At 44.2% G+C, this 21362-nt stretch overlaps 1 protein-coding gene across 1 annotated transcript in view; it reads left to right on the forward strand.

Moving 5' to 3' along the window:
- LOC124594114 (Holliday junction resolvase MOC1, chloroplastic) overlaps window positions 1-21362 on the forward strand; it is a 1166819-nt gene that overhangs the window by 944139 nt on the left and 201318 nt on the right. The window lies entirely within an intron of this gene.

The raw sequence follows: 21362 nt of genomic DNA on the forward strand, positions 1-21362 counted from the left end.
TGGTATCTCGTTGGGGCAAGTGTGTTCGTCGTCAGGGTGACTACGTTGAGGAATAAAGATGTACAATGCCAATAATGTTTGTTCTATTTAAAAAGCTTTAAGAGTTATCACATAAGATATTCAAAGGCATTACTTTTCAGCACGCTCTCGTAAAACATGGATCATTGAGATAATGCTGTACAACGAAGACATTTTCTTTAACTTAAGTGACTGCTGATACCTAAATCATTTGATCGACCCACTACATGTTTCATGAAAGTATCGGTCGCGACATTGGTCTGCAAGAGCTGAATTAAGGTCGGCGGAATGGAAAAGAAACGTTCTGAAATCCGCCACGTCTGGTCCCAGCGCTTGGATCGTACTGCTAGACGACTCCCATACAGAAAAATATGTGTCGTACTCACCAGACCGATAGACTTTAACTGGTGCATTTCGCCACGGCGTTTCGTCTGAAGCTTAGCCCAGGTCTCTGAAAGGGATGTCCTTCTTCGATTTTCTTCGTCTGTACGACCCGTGTAATCCCATTTCAACAGCAGTCGCTGTGAGAACGGCCTCAGAGATATTATATGAGGGAATTCGGCAACATAATCTGAGTAAATGCTGTACGAAAGTGACACAGTAATTATATGTTCCTTGACCGAAGCGTTCGGTGTGATACTTCTGAGGCGAGTTACTTGAAGGTTACAGACAGTCCGTTAGTACCCAGTTCGTCAATAGGTGCTGCTTGGTCAAAGAGTAGTTAACGTTAACGTAGCTGCGTTCTGCTTCATTTACACAGTTCGTTTCATTTATTTCAATTTACAGGGAAATTTATTTTTATTTCTAATATGTTTTGCATACACATGATCGGATATGGCGTCTTGAGGAATTACGAGACGTAGAAACACCATCTACTGTTTTCAGTCAACAAACTTCGAGAAATATATGATTTGCGACATTTCATTATTAGATGTGGACTCTTGCCAGTGGCTGCGTGAGTAGCAATACTAACGTCGACTCTTACGTAGGTTTTTATACCACAACGTATATTTCACTTATTTTCTGTTGTTTTCCTATGCGCTGTCAATTGACACACAGTGACTGGAACGTTCTTACTTACATAGTCGAAGAAATGCAGTACAATTTCCATCTTGAGCAGTGGTTCCCAATCTTTCGTAGACCAATAACCCTGAGATCAGACATCAGTCATTACCACCCAACAAACACTAGCATCTAACTAAACCTTAGACTGCTTTAATTTCTTAATATGACGAAAGAAAAGTGATACTGAATAACATTAAAACAAGTAAATCTCACGCGTTCTTGTAGGTGTTTTTATTGACGCCTATTTCTAAAGTTATTTGTTTTATTTCGGTTTTGTCTTGGAGAATTCACATCATAAATCACGTGCTAAGTTCATTCAGTTCTCGCTTTTTTTCCATTTCTAGCACAGCCTGAAACCCAGTTAACACCTTTAAACTGTGAAGAATGGAACTGGTATCCATAAAGATTTTTACGATAATAATGGACACCCGCCACAAACATTTCACTAAAATACATCATTTGTGTAACCATAGTGTCGGAAGCAGCTTTACAGTTATTAAGCTACTTCAAATCCGCCTGTGCAGATATTTTAGTAGTTTCTATATTTTCACTATATTTCCTTGTAAACCGAGATAAAGGCTACTTATTTCCCCAAAGAAATCAGTAATGAACGTCAGTTTGGAAATTCGTTCTGTTATTTTGGCTTCGTCGGTGGGCGAACACCTGAATGGAGAAACAGTGGGCGACAAACCAGGCGATAACCCAACCAAATCACTGCACGTACTCAAGAATTTAAAATAATCTTGTTTCTGTTGATGAATTCTTCTCGGGTTATCAGCCGAGTCGTGGCGTCGTCTTGTCGCAACGTTTCAATGAGTTTCGTACCCATCATCAACCAATCGGCTGATAACACGAGAAGAATTCATCAGTGGAATACGCCGAGAAAGACTGCAATCGTATCAATCTTGCTTCTACATTCGTTTCACAAGCTGTGGCCCCCATCTTTTCTCAACATGCGCTAATGCTTGAATGTGATAATTTTGGGTGGTTAATTATTAGTTACCTTATAAATATTAGTGTGTAACAAAAAAGCGATAGTAAGATGATTTACTTTGAAAAAATGGATTTAGTTTCTTCAATAAAGCATCATTAAGGCCTTACCGGATTCCTCCTAGAAAATAGCACACCCTGTCCCCCGACGCTGAACTGTGAATGACCGTGAGAACCAGAAGGAAGATTGGTGGCCTATCGAATACGAGTTCAGTGTTGAACGAGCAACTGCATCACGATTATCTAAAGTAACTGGTTACGACATTTTCTGTGAAAGAGTGAGAAAGTGGGCAATGCTCTGTAAGATACGACACGCACTGAGCTTGGCACCACCACAATCATTAAGGTGTCAGAATCGGGAACAAGGAACGCCAGTAGAGAATGAAAAGAGGAAACTAAACAAAGTAAAATGCAGAATAAAACTTTTATAAATACTATACTGAAGCGTTCTTCCGTTGCAAATGGTAGAACAATTTCAGATTTGTTCATGAATTGCCTAACAGTTTTTGTTGTTGTTGTCAAACGGCTTTGGCGCACTAAGCCACTGCTGACGCCGAAAACGATAGCATTCTGGCGAGTCAGAAATTAGAACCGCAAATTATGTTGGAGAACTGGCAGCGTACAAGTAGTCGTTTGCTGTGGAAACACGACAAAAACAGCTGTCGAGTAATCATTGCCACTTAACTCATTTCCTATTGGTCTCAGACAACCAATAAAGTAATTACTTCAATCTGTTTGGCAGACATATCGCCGCCACAGTCAGTGATTCATGTTGTTTACATTTGCTACGACATCACACTACTACATATTTCTTCACTCGCTCTGAACACATCCACGTGTAGTGTCACACTTCTAACGAGGATCAGGTATTCTAGAATTGTCTCCAACTTGCTGCTATGGCTGTCTGACTAGCTGCTCTTGTCCTGTGTTTCCGTTTAGCCGGCTGTCAACTTTCATACAGCCGCTTATCAATCATAGGTACTTCAGCTGCGCGTCGGTGACGTTTTCCAATTAAAAGCTACTCTTCGAACAGCCGTACTGCGATAGATGCAATTCTGTAACTACGTTTCAGCTTCGCTTATCTTATTACATCATACTTGTTTCACGACATCTTATATTTCTCATAACTTGGATTTTTTTCCAAATGACATATCTGTCTCACTGAGGTAATGAGGACGTAACTCCCAAGATTGTGCCCCGGAAACGTATATCAAGATGATGCAGGCTTCCAGTATCTCCCTGGATCTATAACGCACCCATCATAGTACAGTGAGAGATACTGTTAACAGGAAGTACCACCGTTTAGCCGTGTACCATTGCATTCGTAACACAGTAATTTGTAACATGGTTATCGTAATGAATATCGTGTAAAATGTATATAATGCCTAGTTAGGTATAAGAAAGAACCTTGACAGATTAAATAAATAAGAAAATAAGAAAGTAAAAATAATGGGAAACTTCCGTCTAATTCATTCATCAAGTGCGTGTTTCCTCATCAGAAAGCTAGGAGGGACTCGCGCAGTGGTGAGGTGTGTCAACGGCAAATACAGCCGACCAGGACCGTGTGGACTATTGTCCGACTCACTAAAGAAGACGGTTTGTGCAGGTCGAGGCAAGGAAGGGAATTCTAGTGCTATGTATACTAAATAACTCGCAACGATTACGTTTTATGCTCGCACAGGCTATGATATTCGTAGCAGAGCGCTCAGAATACTGCTGAATGCTAATTGGCTATCAGAGAATGCGTGATGCAGGCACGCAGAACAAGCCTAAGGTCGACCGCCATCGTTCGTGACTCGGAGTATAGCAGCATCGCCGTTGCCCCTCCCCTGATCGTAGTCACCCAGGTTGATGAGACGTGGAGCTTTGTCCTGTATAGACGCTAATCCAAATAGTAGATCAGGTCTCAGGGAAACCTTAGCTACATTAATTTTGGCCTAGTCTTAATGCTAATCCACATCCATCTTCCAATCAGCCATTCTGTCCTCCATTTACATACCCCAGACGCTCTTATTTCTCGCGTGAAAACCAAAACCTACTGCTACAATAGCTTGGCCAAAGACCAACAGTTGACTGCAGAAAAGACCTTCCACTCTACAACTTAACTACGTTGAAATTGGACCGAGAGTGAAACTCAAAAGTCCGCTTTTTGCGACTTCGTATCTACTTTTATCATGCCAGATCTTTTCATTTGTCTGCGTTTCCGCTTACTTCTTTTCGATAGTTCTTATTTGTTACTCAAAGGTAGGACATGAGAAACATTATCAGCACTACTTTTATAACTAAGCAGTTATGTACGATTTAGACATAATGGGAGGTGAAGAAAACAGTGATCATATAGTGTGTTACTAATAAATTTTCTATCTAGATCTGAACTCTTTGGTGTGACCGATTTAGACTTCCGGTGACGTGCTGTAACTACTATAAAACCACAATATTTCTCTCTGAACTGAAAATCTATAAGTAATAGAGCCTCGATTTCACTTTTTGGGCAGTCTGCGCGCACCAACAACATGCTACTACGTTCGTCTTCGGAACAAGTAACAAGCCGCAATGGTACTAAGAGTGGTTACAAGAGACACAAAATGAAATTTTTATATCGCATTGCTGACTTGGATCGGTGTTCATCCACTGAATCGGCGGGCACTAATGTTACCTATGACGTTAGCTATTCTCCTTCTCGAGATTTGAACAGTACATCATATGTGTAACTAATCAGATCAGACTATATGGGTAGATTTTAATATTGCGTTTTTACGGCTGAGTACGGAGGCGACACTAGACGGAGAGTGAGCCACGGTGCCGCCACATAGCCTACTCAGCCAGAGTAGCAACGTCAGGACATTCCACGCTTGACTCCTCATTCAGAGTAAAAATCATCATCAACACTGTCAGGTTCTCTCATTCTTCAAGACAGTACGTAGGGGAAGAGTTATCAGGAAACTGGCTCATGGACTCCCGTTCTGAAGGAGCAGGGCTCAAATCCCCATACGACTTTCCACATTTAAATGTCTCGTAAATCAATTAAAACGAAAGCTGTGCTGATCCCTTTGAAAAGGACGCAGCTCAAAATGTCCGAACTTTGTCCAGTTTGAGCTAGTGGAGGTAGTCTCGTACTCGACAGGACGTTAAACCCTATTTTTCCTTCGTTTTCTCTCATCAGCTATATTATCCCTTCCTTTCTGTGGTTGTTAATTATTATTATTATTAAGTGAAACACAAGAAAGGGATAATATGATATATATATATATATATATATATATATATATATATATATATATATATATATATTGATTTTTAGGTGGCCAGAGATAAATATTAAATTATGTTTCAAATGAGCGCCAGGTTCCCTTCAAATTATTTCAAACGCTTTCGGCGAATTGTAATGCAAGCTAAGTTCACTGACCTAGAATAAATCATATCTTTGAAAGTATGCATTTTTTGACGAAATAAAATTAGTGAAGCTTTGCACTTAAGTTAATTGAATAACTTGAAATGATTCTTTTTGCTCCGGCTGTGGTGATATGTTACACAGAAAAATAAATTTAAATACGCCGCGTAATGGCGGCCAGTTGTTGCCAGTCAAAGACCACCGCTGCTCGCTTCGCAGAGACAAAAAATGCTACATAACTTCTTGCAATTATTAATTCAGGAAGAATTGTTTGCATAGGCTCTTTAAGTAACACAATTCCCTCACTTTTTGTAAATATACTTCCACAAAGCACAGAATACACACTTGAATTATTCGCTGCGTACGAGAACAAAAAGAACAAAAGCTACCGCAAGCGTACCTTACATACAACAGAAGAAATGATCTGACTCGAAGTGATTTTAAATATATTTTTTCTCTTATATATAATGACAAAGATAATAATGTTAGTTTCGAGAACGTTATGCACTACTATTTCATCTAATATAAATAATTTCTTTTGATAACATTGCAATCGATATAGTCTTTCTTTGAAGTTAATTTAATACATTTTCATAATTGTCGTTTATGTCCATATAATAGTATTCAGAGTCCTTTTAATATTTACCTCAAATATAGCGGCTTGAATATTTCAAAAGGGACACTATACAGCCTCTAGACAGCCACATAAGCGTCGAAAGCTACCTCGTCGCTGCAGCACTGAGCTTCATCTTAGGAACTCCATCAATAGCCTCATTACATTGTTTTTCAAGTGATTTACTGACTGGGCTGCTGAAAATCAGAAAAGGAAGCAAGGAAATAAGAATAGATACTGACCGATAAAGAGTTCGTAATGGAAGGAAAAACAATGAAATCAATGCCGTTTTACAAATGTGTTGGTTTAAGAGCTAAACCTCGTGCGACTCGCGTTTCCTTTCTTTCTTTTGCTGGTGCCCTGTCGCGCGGTTCCGCAGGGTCGGCACTGTTAGGAACGGATTTGGCAAGGTTAGTTTTTAAGGGGTGGCTGGATGCCTTCCTGCCGCCACCCCGTACCCCCTAGGACGGAATTAGTGTACCCCAGCTGTCTGCGTCTAGTGTAATCCATGGAATAGTGCGAACGTGTTCAAATGTCTGCGAGTCGTGTAACTGAGGCGGAACGTGGGGACCAGCCCGGTATTCACCTAGTGGGATGTGGAAAACCGCCTAAAAACCACATCCAGGCTGGCCGACACACCGGCCGCCGTCGGTAATCCGCCGGGCGGATTCGATCCGGGGCCGGCGCGCCTACCCGAGTCCACGAAGCAGCGAATTAGCGCTCTCGGCTAACCTGGGGGGTTCGCGTTTCCGAATAAGTAATCTACCAGGCATGTATATAGGGTGAATTACCAAACGCTTGCACCGCAAATATGACGCCACGCGTTCATATAATTCTTTCGCCTGGATGGGCAATCGTTCCACCTTCTTCAGTGCGGATGCTCGAGTACGTCCGACCTCCTGCGTGAATCTCAGAGTAGCAAGCATGGTGGAAATGGGCAGCGACTACGGATAGGTGGCGCTCGATGGGAATGTGGGTAGGGCCGTGAGGCGTGGCGAGGTAGTCCGCACAGTAGCGATAACACTGTGTCCCGGATGGCGCACTGGTTAACGCACCTGCCAAGTAAGTGGGAGATCCCGGGTTTGAATCCCGGTCTGGTGCACTTTCTCACTCGTCGCCGCTGATTCCACGTAATGTCCCGATGCATCTGACATTAGTGATCCCTTTCCTTTCCTTTCCTTTCTACCTCCCCCACTTTCAGTTTACGTATAATGTCCCATTATACAACACGACACATCCGGGGACTTATTAACATCTGTGAAGGCTGCACGTACGCAGCCACGTAAAATTCACTTTCGTTTGTGCTACAACATGTAACTAACCACTGTCGATGATTACTACTTTCGAATTTCGATATCTCGTTAACTACCTGCACTGCACCCCTGCAATAAACACCATTGACGTTCTAATTTAGCCTACTTTGAGTGTGGTAATGTCAACAGGCGGTTTGTTCCATTGGAATATATGTACCTTTTTAAAACAATTACGCATTTGAAACTCGTAACTCTCTGTGTATGGGCTGCTTAGACAGGCCCCTGCCTACGATTACAGTCTGTGAAAGTCGCATATCAGTGGCGCATGCCACTATCGAAATATTTGCGGTGCAAGTTTTAGGTGATTCATAATGTATACAATGGATTAGTACCATTAGCATACATGGATAAGGACAGTCAATGAATAAGCCGAGATTGAGAAACTTAGATGGGCCCGCAACACTGACAGCAAACTGCTCCCCATCATCCTCTAAGGTTGTCTTGTCTCTCCCCCGTCCCCCGCTCCTCCCCCCGTTCCACAATGTGCATGCTCACTCAGTGTAGACAGAGCAAGAGAGAGGGCAGAGTATATTTATTCTCGAGTCAGAGTGCGACAGCTGCACTGGCGTGTGATAATTATCTTCTTGGCAGCACTTCAAAGCGCAAGATGTAAGGGAAAGTCGTTTTATCGCCGCTGCAGACTGCTGTCTTAAAAGGGAGGTGGTAATTATGTAATAGTACATGAACTCTTACAGTGTTTACAATTACAGTGTAACTAATCAGAGGTTAGCCATTTGTACTGTTGTTAAATAAAGCAGTATGACTCCGGAGTAAATCAACGTCACTTACCCAGAGGAACGGAAATCGCAATAGGGAAGAGTGTGCTGAATATGTAGATGCTGTCAGCTTTACATGTCACTGTTTTCTGACAGGCAGAAGAGGTCCTAATTAGCAAACTAGCATGAAGCGTGATTCTACGTTTCCATTCGTGTTTGTGCTGAGTATCTCATATGATGACTGGCCATGTGTTCCTACAGAACTAGTAGCATTTGACTGCTTTCTTATATCGTTGACGATGAGTGTTTCTAAATTTCCTGGTTACTGAACTAATTTATATAATTTTATGGACGTAGCCGTAACTATATAAGCCTCCGAAACAAATGTATGCTCTCCGCTTTCCTTCGAAGACAGGGTATCGAAATATTTAGAGTGATTTACGACAATTCGGTTGTAATGCTTCACAAGAAGACTGCTGACTATCTTTGCAATAAAAGTATCGCTACGGCTAAGCAAACTGTTAATGAACTGCGCAATCTACAGCTAAAAGATATCCAAGAACAGTTCGGACAACTGTGGATCAGCTTTATAATCCTTTCTTCCAGTTAACAGAAATCTTTAGTTTGTTTACCTATTGCGATATCAGTTTTGCCGTTCAATATTGGGTCACTTCGGCCGATCATTGAGTCTGTGCGTGGCCATACTCCACACACCCGCTACTGCATTTTTGCGTAACAACTGCAATACCGTACATTAATGGTGCGACCAAGGCTCAGGGCACTAAGAGACTTTTAAACAACATGATAGCATTTTATAAAGTTGTTGTTGGTTACAAATTAACGATTTTCGTTCCGGTGAATGGAGCAACCTGCGCTTTAAACGATAACATCAGTAACAGTCTTGTATGAAGTAGTTATCTGTGCTTCAGTTACCCTGCACCGTCGAACCCCTGGGTAAAGCAACTTTTAAACAGTACGTAAACACAATTTGTCAGTAGTATTAAATTAGCATGTTCCACAAGTATTGTGTGTGGACTGTGCGTATTTGTGAAATGGCTTTTATATTACATAATGCCGGCTCCAGTACAACGGTTATTGTACGGATTTAAGAGTGTGGCAGCAAAACTGATGTAACTGATCCCTCCAGAATGAAGTAAAAGGACGAGTCTTGGCCAGATTGTCTTCACGCAGTCAGAGCATTCTCCACGAAATACAAAAGTCTAGTGTCAACTCGAGCCCGGTAATGATATGTCAGGATGGCAGCATGCACTCTCACACAGAGTAATAGATTCATTTCGAAATACAGCCTGTTTAGAGGAGGGGATACGGGGAGCACGTTCGGATTTAGCTATATAAGGATGAACGACTTAATAATCAAGATTAGGCCCAATCATAAGACATTTAGCTTGCAGCAGCATCCAACACTTGTATATAGGAAATGACAAAATTCGCTTTCAGAATCAAAAGGAGTTAGTAGGAGAAATAGTCTTCTCGCTATGTCGTATGGTCTCCATAAAATGATTTAGGAACTCTACTGCCAGTAGATCCCAAATGTTTTTGAACACATTTATTATTAATTACACGTTTCGGGCTCTGCCTCTCTTCAGATGACCTGGTGACAAATTAGACCCAGAAAAGAGTTTTTTTTTTATAACCTTGAAAATTTACACGAATGTGCTAAAAGATGACCTATGCTAAAGCATGACTAAACAACAAAGGCCGGCCGGTATGGTCGAGCGGTTCTAGACGCTTCAGTCTGGAACCGTGCTACCGCTATGGTCGCAGGTTCGAATCCTGCCTCGGGCATGGATGTGTGTGATGTCCTTAGGTTAGTTAGGTTTAAGTAGTTCTAGGGGACTGATGACCTCAGATGTTAAGTCTCATAGTGCTCAGAGCCATTTGAACCTTTTTTTTTTTTTTAACGACAGAGACATCCAAAACAAAATATGCATCACGCAGTATAGAATGAATATACAACTTTGATAACAATGAAATACAATTAACGTCGAAATAAACATAAAGTTTACTAGTCCACTCAGCAAGTAACTTTATGAATTAACATGTGTGCTGCATACAGCTGAGAGATGTGGTTGGCAGATAGTCCCACATGAGAGAGCTTGTCGACGCTAGTGCTAGATGGCGTAAGTGCTGTGGCGCTGCCGTAAAAGGACGATACATAATTGCGAGTGTAACTAACGTTATCTATCACAAAATTTATACAGATTTTTTTATACTATACGTAAAAGTTAATGCCAGCCTTAGGCAAAGATAAATTTAAAGATATACAGCATTTTAGTTACACATAAGAGAGCTTCCTGACGTTGAATAGTATATGTGCTATGACGCTACCGAATATGACCTGCAATTTTTTTTTACAGACAGCTACCACTTGCAGTTACGTATCGGCCACCTGGATCCTCTACCATCTCATCAAATTCCCACCCTCCTCACCCACATCGAACATCAGCACATCTCCTGTACTGTCCACAAATTAGTTTCCAATAACCACATTGTCTCCCCTCTGATCACCAACGCTGGTATGCTGCTCTGCCTTCACAAACACATCCCCCCGTCCGTACACCTCCACACACTCCATATTCTATCCCAACGCAACTTCCACCAACTCTCCCAGACAAAGAGAACCGCCCTGATATTTATCCCTCCTAGCAACTTTAACCCTTCCCCACCTAACCCACTCCACACGAGGGTTCCTATCTCCTTTTCCCTGTTCACCCACGTGTAACCCTATCTTCTTTTGCCACTACCCTCCCCACACACCGTTACTCCTCCTTACTCTGTGTCCTTCCCAATATCTATATTGCCCGCTATCTGCTTCACTTCCTACCTATCATCTCCAATGTCTCCCCACCTAACAGACCCCCTCGAACTTCTACGGAAGATATTCTCCCCTCCCAGAATATTTTTTCAACTAGTGCTAGTCCTTATGGTGTTAAGTGAAAGTGTAGTGCTCCAGTGCTTTTTCATAGAATCGTCCTTTTAGCTGTCCATCATTAATATTTTCAACTTAAAATGTAAACAGTCCTCATATTTTAATTTTTCTATCACCCTTGTTCTCTTCTTATGAGACTCTTGGCTGAAGATCGGAGAGTTGTTCCGCTGACAGCCCACCCAATACACAGACATAATAACAAAGAAAGAAAGTATCGGTCATTTCCGGCAGCGCCACAGTACTATCATGAACATGCTATCTCAGGTGGCACTATTTTAAAACCATTTTCATCATTTTGATCTGGGAGAGTCCTAGACGGAGGCTCAAAGGCTGCAATTTGTCTGTGAGATGCAACCAGACATGCTACCTCTGATGCAGACGTTCGGTCCTAACTCCATATGGTGCTGCCCACCAGTAATTCAACCAGCTGAGCAGCTCGTGAAGGATAAGCAGTGTAGTCAACGAGGAGACAGTATTGGACGACCATACCTCTGAAAGGTGGCACGTGTAGTTTCTCCTAACACGCACATGTCACATGGTGGCTCCCTAAACCAGGACCAACGATGCACTTTGCACAACGTTCTAGCTATAGTTGCAGTCAGATGAATGTATAACGAGAATCAATCTGAGAACTGAAGCGGAAGTCATCGCTGAACGGCACATTTATCCATTCGTTCATGATTCACGTTCCATGTTGCTGATCCCCTTGCAAATAAATGGTCCTGCGTCTCCAGTGACGAGAGCGGGCTACACCCAGTGCCGCTTGTGTGGTATACAGATGTGCTGGTCTGTCCCTAACATAGTTTTGCGGGAAAGTGAAATCCATGAGGAACTTGAAGTTCTACTGTCAGTTTTCTTGCAGACATCAGTAGCTGCGTTCGTGGATTTAAGACTTGGCATCTATTCTACTGTCGTGTAACTAATCTTGAGCGACCACGTACGCCACATTTCTTGGGTCTCGGACCCATCAATGATGTCTTGAAATGCCTGACTGAGGTGTTGTCCACACTGCTGTTTATGCCTCTTCTAGTTTGAGCTACCTGTAATTTCCATACTACCAAACAAGATACGAATGGCGTCTTTACGGTATCATGTTGTAAACGTGACCGACAGGGTACAAACCACTCAAAACCAAAGTACAGACATGAGACGGTGAATGTTTTGCAGAAAGGAAAGTATCATCAGGCATATCCTAAGGAGGCATAATAGGATTTTTGATGTATTCAGTACATATCAACGACGTCTCAGACATAATCAGTAGCAGTGTGAATGTGTTTGCTGTCGATGTACAGAAAAGTATGGCCGTTGGACAACCGTAAAGCCGACCGGTGTGGCCGTGCGGTTCTAAGCGCGTCAGTTTGGAACCGCGTGACCGCTACGGTCGCAGGTTCGAATCCTGCCTCGGGCATGGATGTGTGTGATGTCCTTAGGTTAGTTAGGTTTAAGTAGTTCTAAGTTCTAGGAGACTGATGACCTCCCATAGTGCTCAGAGCCATTTGAACCATTTGACAACCGTAAATAATTGCACAAAAACTTTGACAGAATTTGCACTTGGTGTAATGAACAGCAGCATTTTTTAAATGTGGATAAATGTAAGACGTTGCCTATACCAAAAAGAATGAACCCGATACTATGCGATTGCACCAACATCTTGAGCTCGTCGCGTCGCATAAATATTCGAGGGTGAAACTAAGAAGCTATGTGGATGGGTCGATAAACATTAGATATCTCAACATCTGAGAAGGCGAATGGATGTATTAGATTTATTGGAAGGGTACTGAGAAAATGAAATGCATTTCAGATGAAATCGCAGACGGGGCGCTAGTGCGATCAAATCTAGAATACAGTTGCTCTGTTTAAAGACCTTAGCAGCCAGGCATGACAACTGACATAGAATGCATTCAGACGTGCACTGTTAGGGTCGTAAAAGATCGGTACAGCCTATGTGAAAGTGCATAATTTTTCAAGGAACTTAAATGGGAATGCTTGGGAGGAAGACGATGTGGTACTGGGCAAATTTAGAGAACCTGAAACTTCCTGGCAGATTAAAAATGTGTGCCGAACCGATACTCGAACTCGAGAACTTTGCCTTTCGCGGGCAAGTGCTCTACCATCTGAGCTACCCAAGCACGACACACGACCCGTCCTCACAGCTTCAGTTCTGCCAGTACCTCGTCTCCTGCTTTCCTAACTTCACAGAAGCTCTTCTGCGAACCTTGCAGAACTAGCACTCCTGGAAGAAAGGATATTGCGGAGACATGGCTTAGCCACAGCCTGGGGAATGTTTCCAGATCCAGATTTTCACTCTGCAGCGACGTGTGCGCTGATATGAAACTTCCTGGCAGATTAAAACTGTGTGTTCGACCGAGACTCGAACTTCACAAGGCTGTGAGGACGGGTCGTGTGTCGTGCTTGGGTAGCTCAGATGGTAGAGCACTTGCCCGCGAAAGGCAAAGGTCCCGAGTTCGAGCCTCGGTCCGGCACACAGTTTTAATCTGCCAGGAAGTTTCATATCAGTGCACACTCCGTTGCAGAGTGAAAATCTCATTTTAGAGAACCTGTACGAAGGAGATCAACGGCCTTGCTGCAGTGGTAACACCGGTTCCCGTCAGACCACCGGAGTTAAGCGATGTTGGCTTGGTATGCACTAGGATGGATGATCGTCCGGGTCTGCCGCGCGCTATTGGCAAGCGGGTGCACTCAGACCTTGTGGCGTCAATTGAGGAGCTACTTGACTGAAAAGTAGTTGCTCCGGTCTCGAATGCTGACAACGGCCGGGAAATCGGTGTGCCCATCAAATGTCCCTCCACATCCACATCTAGCGACGCCAATCGGCCGAGGATGGCGCGGAGTTTGGGCGGAGTATGTTCGAAGAAGATTGCAACCACCGTATATCTCGCGCAAGGTTAATGAGAATAAGATAAGAGACGTCAACGCGAGTCCTGGACCATACAACCATTTTTCCTACGCTGAATACGAGACTGGAAAGAGAAAGAAAGTCAATAATATTCATATGATGTACCCTCCCCCATGCGCTGTACTGTGCCTTGTAGAGTATACACACTAACTATCCAAAATATCGTGACCACAGCCCGTCACGAAACTGAATGCCGCCTGGTGACCTTCTGGACGCGGCAAGGACAGTATAAGCGGAGCAGAAACAAATGGAGGAATCATTATAGTGAAGATAGGGGCGCGTATAGTTAAATCCATTGACACGAGGGACCTTGGCATACGCCAGATTGTTACGGGCCAACGTCTAGGAACGAACATCTCGGAAACAACTGTTCGCCTGCTAGTGCTGTAAGCATCTATGAAAAGTGATTCAGTGATGGTGGACTACAGGTAGGCGACTAGGTGTTGGACGTCCATGCCTCAACACAGTACGTGGAGGTCGGAGTCTTGCCTGCTCTGTAAAACAGAATGGGCAGTGATCCGTAGCATATCTGACAATAGACTATATTCATGGTGCAGGTACAAGTATTTCGGAGCCACTGTGCAGCGTACCTTGTCGAACATGACGCTCCGCAGCAGACTCCACTACGTGTTCCCGAGTTGACACAACTACGTGGTCAATTGCGATTGCAGTGGCCAGGGATCATCGACATTGTATAGTGGATAAAGAAACACGTACCACGCCACGGACGCAGACCTATGGGGTAAATAATATGCTATGGGGGACATTCATCTGCGCCCGCATGGGATCTGTGATAGTAATCAAAGACACCGAGATAGCTGTGGATACGTCAATATTACCGTTTGCTCCCTGCACCGTCCTTTCATGCTTGATATCTTCTCCGAGCATGACAGCGAATTCACGTTGATGTCTTGGCCACCAAATTCTTCTGATCTGAAGCCGATGGAACATATCTCGGATGCTACCACGTGCCACCTCCGCTCCAACAAACCATCGGCCCTTGAACTTGCGGGAATTGCGTGACTTGTACGTAGGCATGACGTGCCACATACCTCCGGAATCCTACCAAGGAGTTTTTGAATCCATCCCAAGCAGAATCATTGGTGTATTGCGTTCCGAGGGAGACCAACGCGTCATTACGTTCAACAGTGCATGTAGACTTAGAAACACGACGCGACATTGACTTCCGTTGTACAGGGTAACTCCGTGACGATGTTACAGACTTTTGAGGATGGTACAGAAGGGTAAGTATATCGATCTGGGGTAAGAACCCTGGTCCGGAAACGACCGCATCAGAAGTTGAACCGAAAATCGTTCTCATACCTCTGACAGTACCAGTACTGTTGTTACTGAGATTGTCTGCTAGAGACTTGCAGAGGTAGTAGTGTGAACCAAAACAAGAAAAATGACGTCGAGTGAGCATGGGCTCCGAAGGGCACACCTAAAGAGCTATGGCCACTTGCTCATCTTCGCTACTGCCAAACACATCTCTTCTACTGAACAGGTGCCCGTAGGTCTTGAGATAAGCATTTTACAATCCATTTTTACTGGAAATCTTTCTTCTCTGAAAGTTGCATACCATACAATCTTTACAACAGTAATTCTGGTGCAAGTATCTACCGTCAGAGGTTTTATAACAATTTTCGCTTATAATTTCGACTCGTTCGTTTCCGGACCAGGATCCGTTACCTCAGATTGGTACGTTTACCTTTCTCCATCACTCCTGAAAGTTTGTAGTATCATCACTTTATCACCCTGTACTAGAATCACGTGGCTATTTGAAGCGGAGAATTCTTTGATACACAGAGAGTACAGTTCCGGTGTCTGGCGGACTCTTGACGGTCATTACCGAGTGAGCAGGCACAGTGATCAAGACTCTGGACTCAGAATAGAGAGCGACTGTCGTTCAAATCTCCATCCTGTCATCCAGATTTAGCTTTTCTGTGGATACCCCAAATCGCTTTGAAAATGACACGATTAGTTTCTTTCCCCTTCGTTCCTTGTCTGAACTTGTGTTCAGTCTCTACTGGCCTCGTCATTGTCTGGAAGTTATATTCTAATCTTTCCTTTCTTCCTCTGACGTTCCTTCAAAGCGGTTTCTCGTTTCTTTATCGTTCTTTTTGCTCTTCTCCCGATTGTGTTCGTTTTCTGCTCACTAATGCACTAGAGTATTTAAACTCTGTCGTGTTCATAGTGTCTTGAATCACTGAATTTTACTTTCCGTCTGCGGAGCTTCCGTAGACACACGAAGGGTAGATCTCAGGAAGCGTCTTCCTTGAAAGTCGTTGTGCGACTGGAAGGTGCTGGCCTGTGGATAATTGGCGCGCAACGCAGCAAAAAGAGAGGAACGAATGCGGAGCGAGGAAGACTTGGGAACGACATTCTTTTGATGGAATAGCAGGAGACGCAGTGCCGTCTTCGTTGTAGCCAGGGAAAGGAGCGGAGGGCTTCTGCGAACCCGCGAGTAATGGTCTGCGCTGACACTTTGCGCTGTGTGCTCTTGACGCGGTTAACGAGATATTGCCCTGCGGGCCATTCAGTCGACGGCGAATAATGGCTACGTCTTAACGAGACCGAAAATTTCACCAAGTGAAATAAATTTCTGGCGTAACAGCGGCGAACGAGGCAACCATTTCGCGCTGAATTTATTTTCAGTGCCGAGTTGAAAGCGAGACAAAAGAAAGATCGTTTGCTTCCTCCCATACGCTATAAAAATCGGAATTGTAGTGCGGTTTTCGTCTTGCAACGCTGATCCGTCAGGGGTGTCAGTTTGGCTCAACAGGAAAAACACTTATTGCACGATGAGTGAATGCTATGAAACTAATAAAATGCAGTCAGACTTTGACTTATGACAACGTAGAGAAACGATTACATGCAAAAAATCAGAAAATTGGTGACATCGTTAGTCCTTTTCTATATATACATCCTTCAATGCAACACATTTTCCCAGCCATGGATGACTTGTCGGAGAGATTGTTTGCAGAAGTCTACATGTTGGCTGTTGAAGAAACGTTTCAGATCGAAAATAATCTCCACGACTGATTTCCACTTTTTCCACTATGGTTTCGATTGTTATAGACCGCTCTTCGAGCACTAGGTCGCCCACTTCTCTTGCAATACTCGGTTCTTCACGGAGGTATGATCTGCCACCTCACTCTTCATAATTCAGACTTGTTTACCGCACTGGAAGCACTAGCCCTACCTAACGAAATGTCCGGGTAAGGTGCACCCGTTGTCGTACGCTTCCACGGGCACAACATGAATTGTTGCAATGTTGTTCTCCTTCAAATGCAGAAAACAAATTACCGCACGATATTCGACTTTATATATGTGGGCTCCTTCATTTTGGCGATTTATGCGTAATAAGCAAACAGATGATTTTTTTAGTTTAGTTTGGTTTATAGTATCATTAAGCAATTTTTGAGTCAGTTCAGCCTCGTTATTCGACACTGATGGTATAGGAACATTATCTGAAGTGTGTGCAGCTAGCCGGCCGTGGTGGCCGAGCGGTTCTAGGCGCTACAGCCTGGAACCGCGAGACCGCTACGGTTGCAGGTTCGAATCCTGCCTCGGGCATGGATGTGTGTGATGTCCTTAGGTTAGTTAGGTTTAAGTAGTTTTAAGTTCTAGCGGACTGATGACCTCAGAAGTTAAGTCCCATAGTGCTCAGAGCCCTTTGAACCATTTGTGTGCAGCTAGATGCGAAGTGGTGCTGTGGAAAGAACGAAAATTTAGGTAACAAAGTATTTACGAAACAAAAGATTGTTTTGATTCAAGATATGTACACTGCACTGCTGCGTGGCATCCATGGCGAAGTTATTCAAAAATGGCTCTGAGCACTATGGGACTTAACGTCTGAGGCGATCAGTCCCCTAGAACTTAGAACTACTTAAACCTAACTAACGTAAGGACATCACACACGTCCATGTCCGAGGCAGGATTCGAAACTGCAACCGTTGCGGTCCGCGGTTCCAGACTGTAGAGCCTAGAACCGCTCGGCCACTCCGGCCGGCGCGAAGCTATTCCCATAGTGTATAAAGGAGCAGTCAAATGAAAACCTGACATCGACCACTATGGAACTATTGAATGGCTCTCATCAATCGCTGCAGTCGTTAAACCATTTATCCCACTGGGAGACGAGACGATCAGTTCCTTTTCTGTTCCGCAAAAAGCGTTCGGGCGCTGAGGAATCCACAACCGCACTCACTCTCCCGTTCCCCCGTCCGACTGAAACCGACGTCCGCCCATGTCTTCATCCAGGTCGCCAACGACGTGGACGTCACACGGTGAGAGATCCGAGCTGTGTGAACGATGTTGCATTGTTTCCCAACCAAATCGCTGAAGCTTAGCTTTCGTCCGATTGGCTGTGTGGAGCGGGCGTTATCGTGCAACAGGATGCTTCCTTCCGGCAGCATTCTTGGGCGTTTTGACTTCATGGCGCGTCGCAGTTTCTGCGAAGTGTCTTCATAGCACTGCGCATTGATTGCGGTTCCACGCTCGAGGAACTCTACGAGCAGGGGGTCCCTGCAGTCGAAGAAGGAGGTCATCGTGGCCTTATCGAAACTTGTCTGAACAACTTCGGATTTCTTTGGCGGAGGAGATGTGGAATATCTCCACGGTACGCTTTGCCGTTGGCCACCCCGCGTCCACGACCTCTCCTCCCTCCCCCGCTTCGCTTAAGTGATTTAGTTGCTTAGTTAGGAAACAATGCAAACTCCTCCGTACAGCCTGGATCTTTAAGCATATGATTTTTACATTGTTGGTTTGTAGAAAGACATGCGTGGACGTCAGTTTCATTACGACGAGGTAGTGTGATGTTCCTATGAAACCAAACTGCTGAGGTCATCGGCCCCTAGGCTTACACACTACTTAATCTAAGTTACTCTGAGGACGACACACACACGCATGCCCGACGGAGGACTCAAACTTCCGACGGGGGCAGCCACGCGAACCGTGGCAAGGCGCCTCGAAACGTGCGGCTACCCCGCGCGGCTTACGACGAGGAAGTGCAAGAGTGACTGCGGTTGTGGACTCATCAGCGCCAGACCACGTTCTACGCAACAGGAACTAATTGTCTCCTCTCCCATTGGGCTAAATCAGGGGTCTCCAAACATTTCAGTCCGCGGGCCACATTGACTCCTCCACGAAGTCATAAGGGCCAAGATCTACCTAGTGGGATTAAAGCACCCTAGCACTCCGTGATCACCGTAATGTAAGGCTAAAGGAAAGATGAAATCACAAAAATCTAAGGTTGTGGAAACAGCTAAAATAAATATTTTATACGATTTACTTGCTATATGTAATTTACAACGTAATCAAAAGAATGTGAAACCTCGCTTAAGAATCATCTTCCATAATGATTGATTACTAAGGCTAGTCGCCGAAGTGGCGTCCATTTGAAAGTCTTGCACCAGACTCGTGAGTAGAATAAAATGCAAAGAATTTTTTTACTTAAAATGTCTTCGCCAAACTAGTCTGTTAACCGTTCTTTTTTTTCACTATCGCACGGAGAATGGTCTGTCTGTTTATTGTGGATAGCCACAAGTTTAACAGTGACCTTCCGCTTTGTAAAGATAGAGCTCCGACAATGTCACGGCGTATTGGCCGCGATAGGCCTAGAAATTCAATTGTTGGCAGTATAGGTACCACCTCAAATATTTGGCGGGCCGGATACCGGGGATGTCCGGCCAGCTAACGCCAGCCGGTTTGCCGGCCCTTGCGGGCCGGTTTCGGCCCGCGGGCCGTAGTTTGGAGACCCCTGGGCTAAATGGCTCAAATGACTCTGAGCACTATGGGACTTAACATCTGAGGTCATCTGTCCCCCAGAACTTAGAACTACTTAAACTTAACTAACCTAAGGACATCACACACATCCATGCCCGAGGCAGTATTCGAACCTGCGACCGTAGCAGTCGCACGGTTCCAGACTGAAGCGCCTAGAACCGCTCGGTCACAGCGGCCGGCCCCCATTGGGATAAATGTCTTACCGCGTGTGGTGATTACTTTTCATTGGAACCATTCCATGGATCCTTTGTAGCCTGTGTTCGGTCATTGGCTATCAGTTCTGTTATTGGCTGACATGCCGATGTAATGATCGACACAGTCACGCATATGCGAAGAAAATTTGAAGCTTACTTGCGTGGGAACCGCCTGATATCGAATACTGCTACTAAGTAACCTCTTGCGATGCATCTGAATGGTACTTGCTTCAAGAATAACGATTTCGGATAGCGAGGGTTTACAGATAACATAAATCTAAGCCACTCACGAATACCTGCGTTGTTATAGCCTTTTCGTACTGTGAGAAGGGTGCGCTCGGGATGATAAATGTTTTCGCTCGCGAAGACATGTAAAGCGGATACCTTTTCCTGAGCTATCGGATAAAAATTCTGGCAGTATATTTAAAGACCACAGAAAGATAAGAAGTACAGCCTGCTTTCCAGTCTGGCCGCTGCAGAGCGTAAGATGTATTAAAGCAAAGCTGATTCCTCGTACATATTCTTCCACTTCATTTATCATCAGAAGGCAAAAATAAAAAAAAGCGAAATACCATTACAGTTACCCGAACCGTAAGGGATCATTAGCTACACCGGACGTGCGGAAGGCGAGATGTAATATCTGATAGCTGGAGTGATGCTAGTGTTCATAAACCACTGCAGACCAATGTCAGATTAGTTTAATTAAGACTGTAAGCTACGTACAGTATTTTGTTGTGCTCTCTTAGAGAAAGGAAGCGGTTTTTTTTTTTTTTTTTTTTTTTGAGCTGCACTAGTGTCGTCGTGACAATGTTTTCCAGTCCCTAATATGTTGGTCCCGTAAATATCGTGAAGACAAAATGAGGCTGCACAGCTCCTCTACCAGGACTGCAGATATCCACCAGCAAATCAACAAAATATTTAAGTACGTAACTAAAATGGTTCAAATGGCTCTGAGCACTATGGGACTCAACTGCTGTGGTCATAAGTCCCCTAGAACTTAGAACTACTTAACCCTAACTAACCTAAGGACAGCACACAACACCCAGCCATCACGAGGCAGAGAAAATCCCTGACCCCGCCGGGAATCGAACCCGGGAACCCGGGCGTGGGAAGCGAGAACGCTACCGCACGACCACGAGATGCGGGCTAAGTACGTAACTATTTTCCGAGATGACAATGAACAATTTTTAACCACACTTCATATAATGTATCGAAGCTGTGGAGCACAATTTAAAGAAGAATAAATAAGCAAGCATAGTAACAAATGCGCTGCCGTCAGACGGATATGTGGGCAGCACAGTGTTTGGTGGGTGGCTTCCTTTAAAGTGACAGGCAGGTCCCCAGAGCGCTCTGCACATAGCGTGCCCGGTACAATACAGGCGGCCGACGACTGCCCGCCGCTATCTGGCGA

Source organism: Schistocerca americana, chromosome 2 (genome assembly GCF_021461395.2).
Source record: "Schistocerca americana isolate TAMUIC-IGC-003095 chromosome 2, iqSchAmer2.1, whole genome shotgun sequence".
In the NCBI taxonomy this organism is placed as follows: domain Eukaryota; kingdom Metazoa; phylum Arthropoda; class Insecta; order Orthoptera; family Acrididae; genus Schistocerca; species Schistocerca americana.